Source organism: Lampetra fluviatilis, unplaced genomic scaffold (genome assembly GCF_964198595.1).
Source record: "Lampetra fluviatilis unplaced genomic scaffold, kcLamFluv1.1 SCAFFOLD_737, whole genome shotgun sequence".
Taxonomy (NCBI): Eukaryota; Metazoa; Chordata; class Hyperoartia; order Petromyzontiformes; family Petromyzontidae; genus Lampetra; species Lampetra fluviatilis.
The window spans coordinates 45,001-51,696 of record NW_027621078.1 but is presented as its reverse complement, the minus strand read 5'-3'; positions in this window follow the sequence as shown (position 1 = coordinate 51,696).

Genomic DNA, 6,696 nt, shown 5'->3' with positions numbered 1-6,696 from the left:
GACATGAATTGCGAAGACGTTTTTTGAACAATTGTATTCCTTTCCCAAAACATCGAGTGCTAGTGTATAAAACCGCTAGAGAAAATAAATTGGCAGGCGAAACTTAAAAAGGAGAGACCCATGAACAGCATGGCCAGGCGGCTCACCTCGACGTTTTTCCCCCGAGCAAAGTCCGCCGAGACCCCCTGTATCCCACGGGGATGTACTGGCGTGCACTTAAAGGTTGATGCCGCTCTGTTACTTGGGAAACGAACCACAAGCCAAATCCAGCTAATTTGTGAATGACTTAGCTCTCCTGCTTTCTCGAGAACGTGCTTTTTTCGTCGGATGAAACTTCCACAGGCTTTTCCAGCAGATTTGCACCTGCACTCAAAAAAGTCAAAATTTTTACACATAGACCCCATCAAACGGGAGAAATTGGCCCGGATTGCTCTCATGTGCGTTACGGGGCATCGTTTCTCTCGCTCCGAATTCCATCGAGCTGGGAAATCGCTCATTTTTGCGTCGCCAAATATCGTACGAACGCCGTGAAACTTCCACAGGCTTTTCCAGCAGATTTGCACCTGCACTCAAAAAAGTCAAAATTTTTACACATAGACCCCATCAAACGGGAGAAATTGGCCCGGATTGCTCTCATGTGCGTTACGGGGCATCGTTTCTCTCGCGCCGAATTCTCTCGAGCTGGGAAATCGCTCATTTTTGCGTCGCCAAATATCGTACGAACGCCGTGAAACTTCCACAGGCTTTTTCAGCAGATTTGCACCTGCACTCAAAAAAGTCAAAATTTGTACACATAGACCCCATCAAACGGGAGAAATTGGCCGGGATTGCTCTCATGTGCGTTACGGGGCATCGTTTCTCTCGCTCCGAATTCCATCGAGCTGGGAAATCGCTCATTTTTGCGTCGCCAAATATCGTACGAACGCCGTGAAACTTCCACAGGCTTTTTCAGCAGATTTGCACGTGCACTCAAAAAAGTCAAAATTTTTACACATAGACCCCATCAAACGGGAGAAATTGGCCGGGATTGCTCTCATGTGCGTTACGGGGCATCGTTTCTCTCGCGCCGAATTCCATCGAGCTGGGAAATCGCTCATTTTTGCGTCGCCAAATATCGTACGAACGCCGTGAAACTTCCACAGGCTTTTCCAGCAGATTTGCACGTGCACTCAAAAAAGTCAAAATTTTTACACATAGACCCCATCAAACGGGAGAAATTGGCCCGGATTGCTCTCATGTGCGTTACGGGGCATCGTTTCTCTCGCGCCGAATTCTCTCGAGCTGGGAAATCGCTCATTTTTGCGTCGCCAAATATCGTACGAACGCCGTGAAACTTCCACAGGCTTTTTCAGCAGATTTGCACCTGCACTCAAAAAAGTCAAAATTTTTACACATAGACCCCATCAAACGGGAGAAATTGGCCCGGATTGCTCTCATGTGCGTTACGGGGCATCGTTTCTCTCGCTCCGAATTCCATCGAGCTTGGAAATCGCTCATTTTTGCGTCGCCAAATATCGTACGAACGCCGTGAAACTTCCACAGGCTTTTCCAGCAGATTTGCACCTGCACTCAAAAAAGTCAAAATTTTTACACATAGACCCCATCAAACGGGAGAAATTGGCCCGGATTGCTCTCATGTGCGTTACGGGGCATCGTTTCTGTCGCGCCGAATTCCATCGAGCTGGGAAATCGCTCATTTTTGCGTCGCCAAATATCGTACGAACGCCGTGAAACTTCCACAGGCTTTTTCAGCAGATTTGCACCTGCACTCAAAAAAGTCAAAATTTGTACACATAGACCCCATCAAACGGGAGAAATTGGCCGGGATTGCTCTCATGTGCGTTACGGGGCATCGTTTCTCTCGCTCCGAATTCCATCGAGCTGGGAAATCGCTCATTTTTGCGTCGCCAAATATCGTACGAACGCCGTGAAACTTCCACAGGCTTTTTCAGCAGATTTGCACGTGCACTCAAAAAAGTCAAAATTTTTACACATAGACCCCATCAAACGGGAGAAATTGGCCGGGATTGCTCTCATGTGCGTTACGGGGCATCGTTTCTCTCGCGCCGAATTCCATCGAGCTGGGAAATCGCTCATTTTTGCGTCGCCAAATATCGTACGAACGCCGTGAAACTTCCACAGGCTTTTCCAGCAGATTTGCACGTGCACTCAAAAAAGTCAAAATTTTTACACATAGACCCCATCAAACGGGAGAAATTGGCCCGGATTGCTCTCATGTGCGTTACGGGGCATCGTTTCTCTCGCGCCGAATTCTCTCGAGCTGGGAAATCGCTCATTTTTGCGTCGCCAAATATCGTACGAACGCCGTGAAACTTCCACAGGCTTTTTCAGCAGATTTGCACCTGCACTCAAAAAAGTCAAAATTTTTACACATAGACCCCATCAAACGGGAGAAATTGGCCCGGATTGCTCTCATGTGCGTTACGGGGCATCGTTTCTCTCGCTCCGAATTCCATCGAGCTTGGAAATCGCTCATTTTTGCGTCGCCAAATATCGTACGAACGCCGTGAAACTTCCACAGGCTTTTCCAGCAGATTTGCACCTGCACTCAAAAAAGTCAAAATTTTTACACATAGACCCCATCAAACGGGAGAAATTGGCCCGGATTGCTCTCATGTGCGTTACGGGGCATCGTTTCTGTCGCGCCGAATTCCATCGAGCTGGGAAATCGCTCATTTTTGCGTCGCCAAATATCGTACGAACGCCGTGAAACTTCCACAGGCTTTTCCAGCAGATTGGCACGTGCACTCAAAAAAGTCAAAATTTGTACACATAGACCCCATCAAACGGGAGAAATTGGCCGGGATTGCTCTCATGTGCGTTACGGGGCATCGTTTCTCTCGCTCCGAATTCCATCGAGCTGGGAAATCGCTCATTTTTGCGTCGCCAAATATCGTACGAACGCCGTGAAACTTCCACAGGCTTTTTCAGCAGATTTGCACGTGCACTCAAAAAAGTCAAAATTTGTACACATAGACCCCATCAAACGGGAGAAATTGGCCGGGATTGCTCTCATGTGCGTTACGGGGCATCGTTTCTCTCGCGCCGAATTCCATCGAGCTGGGAAATCGCTCATTTTTGCGTCGCCAAATATCGTACGAACGCCGTGAAACTTCCACAGGCTTTTTCAGCAGATTTGCACGTGCACTCAAAAAAGTCAAAATTTTTACACATAGACCCCATCAAACGGGAGAAATTGGCCGGGATTGCTCTCATGTGCGTTACGGGGCATCGTTTCTCTCGCGCCGAATTCCATCGAGCTGGGAAATCGCTCATTTTTGCGTCGCCAAATATCGTACGAACGCCGTGAAACTTCCACAGGCTTTTTCAGCAGATTTGCACGTGCACTCAAAAAAGTCAAAATTTTTACACATAGACCCCATCAAACGGGAGAAATTGGCCCGGATTGCTCTCATGTGCGTTACGGGGCATCGTTTCTCTCGCTCCGAATTCCATCGAGCTTGGAAATCGCTCATTTTTGCGTCGCCAAATATCGTACGAACGCCGTGAAACTTCCACAGGCTTTTCCAGCAGATTTGCACCTGCACTCAAAAAAGTCAAAATTTTTACACATAGACCCCATCAAACGGGAGAAATTGGCCCGGATTGCTCTCATGTGCGTTACGGGGCATCGTTTCTCTCGCGCCGAATTCTCTCGAGCTGGGAAATCGCTCATTTTTGCGTCGCCAAATATCGTACGAACGCCGTGAAACTTCCACAGGCTTTTTCAGCAGATTTGCACCTGCACTCAAAAAAGTCAAAATTTGTACACATAGACCCCATCAAACGGGAGAAATTGGCCGGGATTGCTCTCATGTGCGTTACGGGGCATCGTTTCTCTCGCTCCGAATTCCATCGAGCTGGGAAATCGCTCATTTTTGCGTCGCCAAATATCGTACGAACGCCGTGAAACTTCCACAGGCTTTTTCAGCAGATTTGCACGTGCACTCAAAAAAGTCAAAATTTTTACACATAGACCCCATCAAACGGGAGAAATTGGCCGGGATTGCTCTCATGTGCGTTACGGGGCATCGTTTCTCTCGCGCCGAATTCCATCGAGCTGGGAAATCGCTCATTTTTGCGTCGCCAAATATCGTACGAACGCCGTGAAACTTCCACAGGCTTTTCCAGCAGATTTGCACGTGCACTCAAAAAAGTCAAAATTTTTACACATAGACCCCATCAAACGGGAGAAATTGGCCCGGATTGCTCTCATGTGCGTTACGGGGCATCGTTTCTCTCGCGCCGAATTCTCTCGAGCTGGGAAATCGCTCATTTTTGCGTCGCCAAATATCGTACGAACGCCGTGAAACTTCCACAGGCTTTTTCAGCAGATTTGCACGTGCACTCAAAAAAGTCAAAATTTTTACACATAGACCCCATCAAACGGGAGAAATTGGCCCGGATTGCTCTCATGTGCGTTACGGGGCATCGTTTCTCTCGCTCCGAATTCCATCGAGCTTGGAAATCGCTCATTTTTGCGTCGCCAAATATCGTACGAACGCCGTGAAACTTCCACAGGCTTTTCCAGCAGATTTGCACCTGCACTCAAAAAAGTCAAAATTTTTACACATAGACCCCATCAAACGGGAGAAATTGGCCCGGATTGCTCTCATGTGCGTTACGGGGCATCGTTTCTGTCGCGCCGAATTCCATCGAGCTGGGAAATCGCTCATTTTTGCGTCGCCAAATATCGTACGAACGCCGTGAAACTTCCACAGGCTTTTCCAGCAGATTGGCACGTGCACTCAAAAAAGTCAAAATTTGTACACATAGACCCCATCAAACGGGAGAAATTGGCCGGGATTGCTCTCATGTGCGTTACGGGGCATCGTTTCTCTCGCTCCGAATTCCATCGAGCTGGGAAATCGCTCATTTTTGCGTCGCCAAATATCGTACGAACGCCGTGAAACTTCCACAGGCTTTTCCAGCAGATTTGCACGTGCACTCAAAAAAGTCAAAATTTTTACACATAGACCCCATCAAACGGGAGAAATTGGCCGGGATTGCTCTCATGTGCATTACGGGGCATCGTTTCTCTCGCTCCGAATTCCATCGAGCTGGGAAATCGCTCATTTTTGCGTCGCCAAATATCGTACGAACGCCGTGAAACTTCCACAGGCTTTTTCAGCAGATTTGCACGTGCACTCAAAAAAGTCAAAATTTTTACACATAGACCCCATCAAACGGGAGAAATTGGCCGGGATTGCTCTCATGTGCGTTACGGGGCATCGTTTCTCTCGCGCCGAATTCCATCGAGCTGGGAAATCGCTCATTTTTGCGTCGCCAAATATCGTACGAACGCCGTGAAACTTCCACAGGCTTTTCCAGCAGATTGGCACGTGCACTCAAAAAAGTCAAAATTTGTACACATAGACCCCATCAAACGGGAGAAATTGGCCGGGATTGCTCTCATGTGCGTTACGGGGCATCGTTTCTCTCGCTCCGAATTCCATCGAGCTGGGAAATCGCTCATTTTTGCGTCGCCAAATATCGTACGAACGCCGTGAAACTTCCACAGGCTTTTCCAGCAGATTTGCACCTGCACTCAAAAAAGTCAAAATTTTTACACATAGACCCCATCAAACGGGAGAAATTGGCCCGGATTGCTCTCATGTGCGTTACGGGGCATCGTTTCTCTCGCGCCGAATTCTCTCGAGCTGGGAAATCGCTCATTTTTGCGTCGCCAAATATCGTACGAACGCCGTGAAACTTCCACAGGCTTTTTCAGCAGATTTGCACCTGCACTCAAAAAAGTCAAAATTTTTACACATAGACCCCATCAAACGGGAGAAATTGGCCGGGATTGCTCTCATGTGCGTTACGGGGCATCGTTTCTCTCGCGCCGAATTCCATCGAGCTGGGAAATCGCTCATTTTTGCGTCGCCAAATATCGTACGAACGCCGTGAAACTTCCACAGGCTTTTCCAGCAGATTGGCACGTGCACTCAAAAAAGTCAAAATTTGTACACATAGACCCCATCAAACGGGAGAAATTGGCCCGGATTGCTCTCATGTGCGTTACGGGGCATCGTTTCTCTCGCTCCGAATTCCATCGAGCTTGGAAATCGCTCATTTTTGCGTCGCCAAATATCGTACGAACGCCGTGAAACTTCCACAGGCTTTTCCAGCAGATTTGCACCTGCACTCAAAAAAGTCAAAATTTTTACACATAGACCCCATCAAACGGGAGAAATTGGCCCGGATTGCTCTCATGTGCGTTACGGGGCATCGTTTCTCTCGCGCCGAATTCCATCGAGCTGGGAAATCGCTCATTTTTGCGTCGCCAAATATCGTACGAACGCCGTGAAACTTCCACAGGCTTTTTCAGCAGATTTGCACGTGCACTCAAAAAAGTCAAAATTTTTACACATAGACCCCATCAAACGGGAGAAATTGGCCCGGATTGCTCTCATGTGCGTTACGGGGCATCGTTTCTCTCGCGCCGAATTCTCTCGAGCTGGGAAATCGCTCATTTTTGCGTCGCCAAATATCGTACGAACGCCGTGAAACTTCCACAGGCTTTTTCAGCAGATTTGCACGTGCACTCAAAAAAGTCAAAATTTGTACACATAGACCCCATCAAACGGGAGAAATTGGCCGGGATTGCTCTCATGTGCGTTACGGGGCATCGTTTCTCTCGCTCCGAATTCCATCGAGCTGGGAAATCGCTCA